General features: G+C 44.5%; 1 long non-coding RNA gene across 1 annotated transcript in view; it reads left to right on the plus strand.

The window, feature by feature from the left end:
* The window catches only part of LOC144767178 (uncharacterized), a 130,300-nt gene that overhangs the window by 82,242 nt on the left and 34,675 nt on the right, over nucleotides 1-13,383 (plus strand). The gene's annotated exons all lie outside the window — the stretch shown is intronic.

The raw sequence follows: 13,383 nt of genomic DNA on the forward strand, positions 1-13,383 counted from the left end.
AAACCCACTCATGCCCTCATGTGCCCCACCAATGTAATCTCCTGCATTACTTAAAAAAAAAATGTCATTGATGTTCGGGTGTTATTAGGAGAATGCCAGTAAAGCTACGAGTCAATTTTTCATGATCATGATATTTGATGTGACTTGCATATGTATCACACTCTCGATTCATGGGCGGCCCTCCACTAAGGCGGAGGAGCGCCGCCCCACTGCTTTTTAGTAGCGTAAGGAAAAATAAAATGATAATTACTCAATGTTATTATCATTTTATTTTTTCGTGTTGTGGCAGCTGTATGGGCGGGTGCGACTGCTCTGCTGACAGAGCCAAGGAAGAGTGTTTGCACTCCTTAAGTGCATATGAATGTTCGACCGCCCGTCTTGGGCCGGCCAAACATTCATGCACACTTAGCATGTTCTCCACCTAAGGTGCATTACAGCCTGGGTAGAGAACATGCCCAGGCACCCATTCTCTGGCTGAGCGCCGAACCACGGCGCTCAGACCAATCACAACGCTGCATTGCAGCATTGTGATTGGCTCATTGGAGACTGGATGCTTCCTGTTCTTGACCAAGGGGGCGAGGAGAGATGTGACGAGGAGGTAAGTGAAATTTTATTTTTATTTACCCCCTTCCATCCCCTCTCCCTGCCCGCCACCCCCATCCATGCCAGCTGCCACTGCTTAGGGCGAGTGAAAGGTGCAGCGAGCAGAGGTCTGGCCCAGGGTCGGAGTGGCCTGTAGGTAGAGCCACTGGAATTAGGGTTGACTAAATTAAGCAGCAAGAAAAGGCAAATTATGCGGCACAATGCAATTTATTTTGTGAGTGTAATACCTCATTACTTTGTCATTTTTACATGTTAACGGTATCTGGGCAAATAGTGCTCTGATGAGTACTAGTTTGACACCCAAATACAGCAATAAGCAATAGCAAGGTGACCAGTCAACCTTTAACAAGGGCTTTCCACTGCTCACCAACACGCCATCATGTTTTTATTAACTTGTCATCCATTTCGGCTAGAAACATCTTTTTGTTAAAATCGGCTGATTCCACAGCAAATATTGGTTTATGTGGCAATTGCAGCAAATCTATGAATATGCAGAAGATGCTGCTGCTGCAAATTCACATATTTTCAGTAGCTCTGCCTAAAGGGCAATCTGACAGTGCTCGAATGGATGGTCTGATAGGTCAGTGTGTGGGTCATTTTTTGGGCTGTTTTTGGGCCTGTTTCACAGCCGGACTGGGAATAGCCACCAGCCCTGGCAATGTCTCGACCCACCCCAGCAACGGAGGTAGGGTGGGGTGCTAGTGAGAAGCACTGCTCTCGCTTTGGTTACAATGGGCCAATATTGCAGGACTGATGCAAAACTAGACCCCAGTAACAAAACCGGCCCCCATGGGTCCAAACCGGCCCCCACTCTTCCAGCACACCAGGAAAATGCCCGGTGCCCGCTATGGCCAGTCTGGCACTGCCTGCTTTATGGTCTGCTGGGCTGGTTTTTGCTGTTGATTTCCCTGATGTTGTCATAAATGTCACCTGCAGGCAATCACAAATGCATGCAGTCTCCCCATACTTAAAAATAAACCTATACATCAAGTGTCTACATTTCTAAAACTGCCTCAATTTACACACATAGTCTTCTTTTTTTAGCTATCTGATTCACTAAAGGAGGCCACTTTTATTTTGGTGCCCAAGCCTATTTTCTATATCAGTCCAACCCTGCTCTGGGGTCCCACATCATCTCCTTGTGTTTGCTTTGTTCGACCTAAGTTGGCACAGTATTCCCAGACATTGGTCCCTTGCTCACTTTGCCACTGGATTCAAGATAGCCTGGCTGATGAGTGGTGTTACCCTGAAACCAGTCCCAGGATGCTTGTTACCAGTCCAGGGAAGACCTGGCTTGGCAGTTCTGGCTGGAGTGTTCCCGTATGGAACAGGGTCAAGACTAATTTGCATATGGCTGGGTCTGTACTGGGGTGGAGAATTGAGCTAAAGAACGATGATGGATTCAACACAGAACTGTGACTGGGGGGTGAGTATCTGAAATGTTTCAACGCTCCATCCATCCTTGTGTTTGCTTTGTTTGCCCTCAGTTGGCAGGGTATGCCCAAACGTGGGTCCCTTGCTCCCTTTGGCCCTGGATTCAAGCTAGCCTGGTTGATGAGGGGTGTTACCCCGAAACTGGTCCCAGGATGCTTGTTTCTGGTACAAGGAAGACCTAGTTTGGCAGTTCAGGCTGTACTGTTCCCATGAGTAACAGGATCAAGGCTGATTTGCATATGGCTGGGTCTGAACTGGGGTGGCGAAGTGAGCTAAAGAATGATGATGGATTCAACTCAGATCTTTGACTGGGAGTGAGTGTCTGAAAAGTTTCAGCAATCCGTCCATCATCTCCTTGTGTTTGCTTTGCCCCACCTGTTGGATCTGGCCCTTTTAATAGGTTTATCCCCTGACTTTTTGCATTTTGCCTCCAATTATTTTTACCCTGTTTTTGTTGGCTTTAGAACTCTGGGCATTTAACCACGCTTATAAGTGCTAAACTGCATAAACTCTCTGTGTATATTTTATTTCTGATTGGTTCTCTATCAATTGCATATTCAATTTACTAATAAGGCCCTAGTAAAATGCACGAAATGAGTAGCCTTGTAAACTTGTCTTAGACCTGCCACTGAGTGTTATTGCCAGTAACATTGCATATCTATCTGGCAAGTGCACCCACTTTCAAGGCCCTCAGCTTTCCTTATACGACATGTCAGTCACCCCTAAGGTAGGCACAAGGTACCCCCTCCCCCGGGCAGTATGCAGTGTATGTGAAAGGTAGGATATGTTCAGGTATGTTTTAGTGTCGATACTAACACAGATGGACTTCCGCCATGCATGTTCGGCTGGGTTTTGGGGGCCACAGTCCCATAGAGTGTCGGTGCTGCCCGGTCCGCCCGGATCGGTTGGACCCTCCACACTGCTCACTATGCCGATTGATAACTGGACATCTGTTGGTACTATTGATAGAAAAGGCCAGGGGTGAGATTGTCTAGGACATAGTGGAACTCATTGTCATTGCCATTGTTGGCTGACGGTGCTTAGGGGGACACTCAGAGGGGACGTTAGTGCTTGCGCTGTTGATGCGCTGTTGATGATTATTGTGTACTGAGGCGGTTCTGATCCTGCTTTTAGGATGTCTACTGTGCGCGGTGGGTGAGGGGGGGGTCGGGTAGCTAGATCGATGGCCCTTCTCCGCATTTTTTCTTCTTTTTCCTTTTTCTCTTCTTCTATATTTTGGGTCTCTCACTTAGGGCGATAGGCACGCTGCTGGGGGGGGGGGGTAGGCCGTAGCCTTCTGCAGGGGTGCAGGGTGGGGGGTAGGGGGGTGGGGTTTGTTGATTTGTTCCTTCTTTGTCTCTATGGCCCTTTGTCCTTTTTTCTTTTTGGTGTCGCTGTCTTTCATGTTTCCTACAGTCTGTCTCGTTTTGAGGGGTGGGGTGCGGTTCACCACGAAATGTATGTGTTTTTTACATTTATCCTGACTCGTGTGCCTTCCCCCATTTCTTCAACTGTATTCGCACTCTTTGCGGATTCCCGCTTCAAGCTTGCTATTGTAGAAACGTGTATGACCATATGGCGTTGACTCTGGATTTTCTTTCTTCCTTGTAAAATGAACCTGCTCGAATCCTGAATCATACGTAGTGCGCTTGAATACAAGTTATATCCTGGACACTTGTCATGCCCCGATATTCGGGCTGCTGTATCTTTTTATGCTGCTTCGCTGAACTTACGACTTGACTAGCGGCCGGCCGGGATGGTTGTAGGCCCGTGCTTGTATTTCCTTGCAATAACAATAAAGGTTTAAAAAAAAAAAAAAGGTATGTTTTACTTCTCTTGATAGTGAAATACTGCCAATTTAGTTTTTCACTATTGCAAGTACTAACTCTCCCATAGGCTCTCATTGGAGCTGCCTTGTAACATTATACAAGTGTAACTTTCAATTGGAAACAGCGAATGATTTGGAGTTTGAGCTCTCTTAGCTCATGATCTAAAAACACATCTTTGAGTGAAGGTGCCACCTTTAGAAAGTCTCTGGAGGAGTGTAATGTACTAGTATTGGTTTGAAAGTGTAGAGTTTTGAATCTAGCAGTTATGCTGGTTATGGTCTGAGAGCTATATTTCTTTCATTGCCTATTTCTGCGTGTTCTGATTTTGGTGTAATACATGAATGTTTCTCTCTTCGACTGTGAGGGCTATTTTTCTTTTATTACCCATTTCTGTATGTCCTGATTTTGGTGTAATGCATGAAACCTTTGTATCTCACTTCGACTGTGTAAATGTAAATGCTTCGCATCTCCCTTTTTATACTGTAACTGCTCTGCATTAAACATTACCCACTCCTGTATGACTTTCACAGGGCTCATTGCATGAGATGGTTGTAGCCCACTTATGATGAAAATGCTTTCTATGTAAATGTACATGCTGTATATTAGACACAATTAAATATTGTGATGTTATGTGTATATATTATATTGAATTTATATTGATTGAATTCACTTATATATACAACTGTATATGGTGTGACATTGATACCATCCATGGGTGGATATATACAGCATCGATTTTCCAAGAAAAAGGTTTCTTCTTCTTCATTTTCCTTATTCCTTTTTCCGGAATTACATGCAAGATGGCTATCCCTTTGGCGATTTATATACATTATGCCGTAGCATGAATATGCATCCATGTTGCATTCAATATGCAATTGAATCTTTGGTATGTAAAGTCATATTTTACTAATGAACCATGCACCCCATTATGTATAATTGCATACTTTAAGATGGCCACCATTGTTTCCAGAGTAGGGTAAGTTCTTTCTTATTGGGAAATATTCTCTAATGATATGCTCTTGCGCCGATTTCTTGATCTGACAACAGAAAGAGATTCTAATAGACACCAGCAGTTCCATCCTTTGGGTTCATTTAGTTTAGCAATATCACTGACTAATTTAAAGATGGCCGACACTGGCTTAGGGTGGTGTAAGTCCTTCTTTACTTCTGTATAAGCTGTACAGGAAGTGATCTCGAACCGAGTTTTTTCTTACCGAGAAATATTCTCTTATAATATGTTCTTGAGACGTTTTTTGATCTGTCAACAGAAAGTGACTTGTTTGTTTGGGAGCCCATTGACACACGTAGTTCTAACCTTTGAGTAATCAATCTTGGGCATAGTTTTCATAGTAGCGCTACGCGTAGCTACGCGAAGTGCACTTTGCACTACACACGCTACGCGTAGCTACGCGAACTGCGTAGTGCGGTAGGGAAAATGCTGCCCGCACTGATTGCACAGTGCCGGATGCTTGTCCGCACTGTGCAATAATTGCAAACGGCATCTTGCACAGTGCAAGTGGTCGTTTTCTGCCACTCGAGTAGATTTATACTCGAGCGGCAGTTTTCTCAACACGCGACCACTAGCAATGAGAAACCTGACCTCCCCGCGTTGAGAATCTTGCCGGGAGGTTTATTTTTCATGCTTGCGATCGGCAACTTGATATTTCTGATCATTCCAAGTACAGTATGGCATGATGGTACTGCAAATTTCTGCTCTAAATTGCATGGGCGCATACACAATACATATAGTAATCATTAGTGTTGGTTTAATGGCCAGTTTTTAAGAGTCATACAAGATCGATAGCTTGATTCCCCCTACTTTAGGAAAACAATTGATTGACATCCAACTGAGGCACTTACCTTGTGTCAGCTATTGCTGTCTTATTTTTATCTGACATGGTTAGCCTTTAATGTGCTTATCTCTAATTAATTTCTCATTCCTTTGGTTACAGCATCATCTTTTGTATACCTTTTGAGGATCTAAATTTATGACGTTTTTTACAATTTTATTTGAGAGGTTTAGCAAATTAAGCGCTTATCCTCTATCCATGTTTCATTCTTCTGATTACAGCTGTATTGTTTGCACATTGAATATTGTTCAGCTTAAACTCAGGAATTTGACTTGACTTTTTCAATTTAGTTAAAAGCTTGAAGGCTGGACTAAGCTAGTGACCCATATGTTGGTGCCAATTTATTAAAGGCGACTGACAGGTAACATCCTGAGATTTTGGATAACTTGCTGATTTTTCTAATTAATAAATTAAAAAAAGAAAGAATAAAAAAAATCCCCATCTTTTTTTAGTTTACTCATGAATAAACGCCTGTACTTATGTGATCTACTATCAGTGATGTTTAAGCATTCTGCCAATTCATTTGGCTGTAAGTATAAGATGCTTAGTATTGGAATGGAATTTTGTATTGTATCACCTACACCTACAGGGTGCTATACTTATTTATCTAATTTCTTTCATCCTTTTCAGTCTTAAAATTATTTGAAGGAATAGGTTGTTCCATTATTTTACCTAATCTTGGAGCCTTTGAATTTATGCATAAGCCCCTGTGACTATAATTCAGCATTTCCTCTTGATGTGAGTACGGCATGTGACACTCTTGCCTTCTCTGTCCCTTTGCATAGGTGGATAGGGCCACTAATAGATGTTCATTCCTTTCTTGGTTTCATAGCTTCTTTCTACAGAGTCATTTTCCGGGCGGACTCCATACAATCGTTGCATCTTCGGTTATGTCTACTTTAACAATAGGTGAATTGACTATTACATCTCCTTGTTTTGGAGTTATGAGACATTTTGGCACATTAATCTATTCTTTTCACACATATAGGTTCTGAAGATGGTTTAAGGGTCTTTTCTCCCCTTCCTCTTGGTGGTGGTAGTCATTTCCAGGCGCATTATCTTTTGTTTCTTCTCTATTTTATTTAAATAGAGAGGGATTTTGTCTCTCATTTCTTCCTGTAATATAACCCTTGAATGTCTGATACCCAGGTTTATATATTTTTGTTTTTAGATGTTTTATTGAAACTGGTACGGACGCTCATATAATTACAGTTTGTCCTGATAATGACCATTTAGTTTCACTATAGTCGAAATGCAGTCGACGAACATATGTGGCCGAAATTAAAAAGGACTTATTGTTTGCTTTGTGTAGTTTCAGTTTTGTCCTAAACTTCTGATTTTTCGAAACCTTTTTTCCTCAGCCACTTGTCTGTTTACACATTGCACTGTTTATAGGTCTTTGCTTGTGTATTGTGTTTAGCACCTTTTGTCTTATAAGCTTTAAGATTGTTGATAAATCTTTTTCTATGAATTGTATATATTTAAATATGGGGTTTCTCTTTTTTTCTCCTTTTTCTCTTTCTTTTTCCTTTTCTGTGTCTTCATTAATATAATTTTCCATATTATAATGTTTTCTTTAGGTTTTTTGATGTTTTGTTTAAAATGTAATGCACCTATTGTGTTAACTTGAACCCTCGTCAGGCTGCCCATATATCTGATAACAACATTTAGAAAGTGGGCATTTTCTTGTTTAACCATCTTGTGCCTCTGCCTGTGGAATCAACTTATTTTTTAAATTGACAGGGGCCTGTTTGTGCATTCACTCCAGAGAGTCACACAAAGGGGGTTGGGGTGTGCCCTGCATATCCTGATGGCCCATCACCAGGCTGATGGGCCTTCCTGGGCTAGAGTATTGGGAGGAGCTGTCACCTGCACCTGAATAAGGCTGTGCCTGGCCTTTCACAATGCTGTCTCCAGCCCTTTGGAATGTGTCTAGAGCCAAGACCAGGCAGGACAAGAATTTTGCACTACAAAGACAATCTTTTGAAGAATGCCCACTTTTAAAGACCTAAAGGGGTCATGGGTATTGGGCCTAAAACCCCAGACTTTTCTAACACTTCTGGGTCAAGAGGAACCCCTGCCAATGGAAAGAGCTGTGAGGAGTAGTAATGTCCATTTGCAGTGTGCTGGCCTGCAGTTGCTGATTCTGCTTTGGAGAGTAAAAGGACTGGACCTTTGTAGTGTATCCTACTTGTGAAGTTTCTCCAAGGGCTTGTGTGTGCTTGCCTCCTGTTAAGAAGTCTCAGGGTGAGCAAAGACTTCACCTGCAGCATCCCTGAACTCCACTGCTGGGAGTTCCGACATGCCAAGTGGTGCCAATTCCAGTTCTAGGCCCTTGGAGGTTGTTCCTGCTGCAAAGGTCAACTTGAAACCATCAAAACTGATGCATCTCCCTTCCAGTGCCTGTTTTTCTGATGCAGCAGTATTATGCGGGAGAAATTTCCACACACTGGCGCCGTGCGGCTGAATTTAATCGACACAGTGTCTGTCAGTGGCCAAGAAATAGCCGCAGCTCATGTTCAGGGCACCGTGTCTCAGAAGTCCCAGGCCATCACACTGACTCCGATGCTGGCCCTGCTGTGCGGATTAAAGAATTGACCAATCATGGGACGACGGCTGAAGAAATTGATGCAGAGACTGTTTGCCCCTGCCACATCGACTTTTAGTGCATCTGGATTTCCACGCGTTGCACCTGTGCACCAAGTTTTTCGGATGCATCATCCACAGGCCAGAACCATCTTGGATTTCACTGCTTCACTTCCCCCTACAGTCCAGGTTTGATGCAACACTTCATCTGCGTGCAGCAGAACTGACGCATCACCTCCCCGTGGACTCAGGAACCGACGCATTGCTGTGTTTTCCGACTCTTCCCTCCTCTGCTGTTTCGGCTTGAAGATTTTGACACATATTATTTACTTTGTGTAAAATAACTGCATCCATAGAGTTCTATTGACAGAATTGCTTGAAACATTTTAAAAGTCATATTTTGTTAAATAAAGATTCTTTATTTTTCCAAACTGGTGTGGTGTCCCTTTGTAGTGTTTTCACTGGGTTACTGTGTGTGTTATGTACAAATGCTTTACACATTGCCTCTGAGATAAGCCTGACTGCTCATGCCAAACTACCCGGGGGGTGAGCAGGTGTGTAATCCCGGTGTGTAATCCCAATATCCTTACTGAAAGTAAGGGTCCCTACTTGGACAGGGTGTATATCACTGCCATCTAGAGACCACCATTTCTAACACTGCCCCCATCTGTCAGGGGCCCAATTGATCCTTCTTATCACCCCCATACCGGTAATTTTCCAGAAAACTGCAATTCCAGCCCTTCTGGATACAATCCACATCCACCTCCTCATATCTGGGACATATCTGGGATATGTATTATGCAATAACATTCTGTGGGGTTAGGTAGATTCTATGAAGGAAATTAAAATGCACTATTTTAAATTGCTTGTTGATAGACACATTTAGGTGGCACTCAACACCCTGTCTCAATCTCCTTCATCGATGGAGCTGTGTCTTTCTCCCACCTCTTTCTCATACCCCCTGCCCCCAAGGTTAGGCTATCCATCTTGCCACCTACTTTAATTGGGTCGTCAAGTAGTACAGTTCATAGTCTGGGAGCCCTGATTCCCCTTCTGTTGTCAGTAGTCAGAGTTTAGTGCTATTCTATGTGTCCCCAACCTCCACAATGGCTTATGGGTACAGAAGACTTCCAACTTTGATAGGGCTAACTTTCCTGCAACAGACACTGACAGTGTTTTCCAGAATGTAATTCCCTCTATCATTGCTGCCAGTGAGAGCCTTATGTTCTAATCAAGGATGCCCAAATGAATAATTATGTTCCCAAATAGACGTTGATGGTAGTCTCCCATCTCAATCATTGGCAGGACTCTGGCAGTGTTTCCTTTTTTAAGTGAAGGTGGAGCAGGAATACACTGGGCATAGTCTAGTTCACCCTGAGACCAGATAGCTTACCAACTCTCCCAGTGCCGAAGTTGCTTGATCAGCTTTATTGTATGTATCATTTAAGAAGAGTGGCATATCATCAACATACAGCAATAGGTGATGGGTTATGCTGCCTATTGTTATGCCCTTGGTATCCTTTCCTTACCGCAGCATGCCAGTTAAAGATTCCACCAGTATCTCAAAAAGGAGGAGGCATCCCTGTTGGCAGCCGCGGTGCGTCCATTGGGGCGTAGGGGCGTAGCCCCACCAGCCACCATGGACACGCATTGCGGCGTATATCTTCTAATTATAAAAACCGCCGGCGAGAATTGCGCAGGGGGGGTGGCCTGCTGCAGCTTGAGTGACAGTCCACACTCAGGCTGCAGCAGACTCGACCGTAGTGCGCAGTGACAGTCCCGCTGGGGAACTTACAGTGCGCATGCTTGGGAAAGTGGGCAACTTTCTCAAGCATGCGCACTGTAAGTTCCCCAGCGGGACCCAGGGGTGCTTGTTTGCTGCCACAGCCCGGGTTTCCAAAGGGCAACAGGGCGAGCAGCAAATGTGACCCCCTAGCCAATCCTGGCGCTGCATGCAGCGCCAGGATTGGCTGGTCCATCGCGCAGCATCCATCATTGGATGCCGCGCGTGGGGATGGGATATCCTGGGCTGATCCTGTCAAGGAAGGAAGATAATCGCGTGAAGGGCCTCTTCAAAAATATTTGTTTACGTGCGACTTTGTATGTATTACTATGCCAGTGAGGCTGAATCTATTAAATATGCAAGTGCTAGAGAAGAGAACGGCTGTTACCGGCAAGCCACTTATTCTGCACCGGAGCACAGTGGAATGCCAGGCAGCGGGTCCGAGTGCCACTCAATAAGCGTGAAATAAATAACTACCTGCGCGCGGGCCCGCTCCGTTCCATGTTATCGCCTCATAGATGTAAGCGCCAGCTCTTCCGGCTCCCAAAATAGAAGCCACTGTTTCAACCCTGAGTCGGAAAAAAAACAGAACACACACAGGTAATAATTAAAAAGAAATGTCTACCGACTCGGCCGGCTCTCCGGATGGGGTAAGATGGCTGCTCCTGCCCCCAAGGGGCCCGCCAGTCCGGAGCAATACGTGCAGGGCCGCTGGAATCCTCTGCTCAGGTTACGGGCAAGGAGGATAAATATAGCGCCTGCTCTGACCTCACTGGGCCATCGCGCGCAGCAGCATTCCGACAGTAGTGGGGTTTTGGAGCGTAGACCAAGCAGTCCTCCAAATCACGGCTTCCAAGGCAAACAAATGAATCCCAGCGATAACAGAAAGACTGTGCAAAGGAAACTTCATGCAGAAATCCACAGCTCGCCTAATGACAAAATGAACACAGAGATCAGGTAAAGATACGGTGCAGTAATGGATACTGGCGTCATTATAATAGATGTGTTATATCGATTGTTTCGGCGACTGCTGTAGTGTGTTTTTATGGGAGAGTGTCATGCAAAAACCTAATTTAAAACCATGAAATCGAAACCGGGTCCGAGGACTTTATTAGTATATTGCCTGGTTTAATCAAACCAAAATGCATTTCCCCTTCCTAAATAATTTCAGGGATATTTGGGCGAATTGTGTAATGCTCAGTTACTTATCAATAATCTTCACTACCCTTAGTCCACTCGCCGCAGTCATTAGACCCCACCCTCCCTCCTATTAGCCCTTTAACGTCTATAACATATACATTATATTCACGGCTGGGGCTTGAGGGTCAAATAGGGGGGGGGTCAGAGGGCAACAATCATGCCCCTTGATGTGTGGTGTTATCTTTCAACCACAGTTGTGCTTAGCTTAAAGATCACTGGCCCCTGCTACTTCAGCCACAATGTGCAGCACTGCTTCTGCAAAGCAACAACAGGCAGAGTAAAGTTCCTTACCAGGAGTGACCCGGCATAACATTTACAAATTTAGGCTGCTGTGATTTGGGGGTTCACCATATGATTTGGCTCCACTGACCCTGCTGCTCTCCTGCTGCGGAACACAAGTATAAGATCTTGTGATGAAGCTTTGTGGGAAGTCTGATGCAGGTGTTAATCTGCACAGTCACTCACCATTTCAATCATCCACTCACCTCATTCATCCACCCAGTTACTGATTCATCAACCCATGTATCAACCCTTCCATTTATCCACTCAGGCATCTACTAAGCCACCCATCAGCCCATTCACCCATCCTTCGATCCACTAATCCACCTATCTGCTTATTCGCCTATCGAATCACTCACTCATGCACCCACTCATCCATCTACGCATAAACCCATTCACAAAACCAATATAATCACCCATCCACTGAAATGCATCTACTCGCTATTTCACCCATCAACCCCCCCCCCGATCCGCCTCTCCCCCGCCGATGTGGAGTGTGTGCTAATGTCACACTGGAATAGGATGGGCGCAGACAGCCTGATAAGTGAATCAATACCAGCACGTATGAGTTTCACTTTGAGGTGCTCCGCATAAAAGAGCAAAGGGTCACTCAGTGCCACTGAATGGTTGTTATAACGTTAGCAGATTGGAGACTAGAGGTGTCCAGAAATGTTTTGTGGTAACAGTTATGTGATGAAGTGGATTGGTAAGGAATACGGCAATACTGTGTGAATGGATTACACCTAATATTTTTTGTAGCTTTAAAAAAAAGATCTAAAGCTTGTGGAGAGGTGGCAGGGGTGGTGTCATTAGTGAGAAGTATGAGCTGCACTACACCAGGAGTGCTAGGGAGTGCACTGCAGAGTGACTAGGGACTGCTACGGCGTGCAAGGGAGTGCAGAGTGCAAAGGAGTGCAGAGTGCTAGGGAGTGCGAGGGAGTGCAGAGTGACTAGGGAGTGCGGAGTGACTAGGGAGTGCAGAGTGACTAGGGAGTGCTAGGGAGTGCAGAGTGCTAGGGAGTGCAAAGTGCTAGGGAGTGCAGAGTGACTAGGGAGGGCTAGGGAGTGCTAGGGAGTGTAGAGTGCTAGGGAGTGCAGAGTGACTAGGGAGTGCTATGGAGTGCTAGGGACTGCAGAGTGACTGCAGAGATTAAGCTAATGACAATGCCATTTATTTATCTGTTTTCAAAACCAACACATAAATACAAATTTTGTCATTTACAATGCCAATAGCTCTAACTTTTCCAAAGGCGAAACTATTGCATTGTAAATGCTTGTTTCAAGCTGCTTACAATGCCTTGCTTGTTGAGAATGTTACATCAAAAAGTCTAGCATATTTTGTAATTCAAAGTTGACAATGTGGCAGTGGTTCAATGACATTTGTTGCTGCAGCATGGACGGCAGGGTGGAAGAAAGGGCAAGGCATGTAGGGTTCCAAGGGGTTGAGATGAATAAGCAAGTTGCCGCTTATGTGTTGTGCTCATTCACCCTATTTATCCAAGACTCTTTATAAGACACTTTCATGTAAAGTGAGGTTTATTTAGGCATTAATGGTAATGTAACAAAACTGGTGCTCATGTAAAGCGCTCTGATACTCGATGTCTCGGGTCTATTTCGCTATATAAAACAAAAAATAGAAAAAATCAGTTGTTGACCTATATATGGAGGTGCGTTGGCAGTCTGGCAGAGCTAGCCTATGTTTGTGGTCCCAGTAGTGAACAGGGCAGCAGGCGGCAGCGCAGAAGGTTAATGTGCCTGCTGCAAAGAACATGTACCTGATGCAGATCACAACATGCATATGATGTAAATAGGTCAGTGA

This window comes from Lissotriton helveticus, chromosome 7 (genome assembly GCF_964261635.1).
Source record: "Lissotriton helveticus chromosome 7, aLisHel1.1, whole genome shotgun sequence".
In the NCBI taxonomy this organism is placed as follows: Eukaryota; Metazoa; Chordata; class Amphibia; order Caudata; family Salamandridae; genus Lissotriton; species Lissotriton helveticus.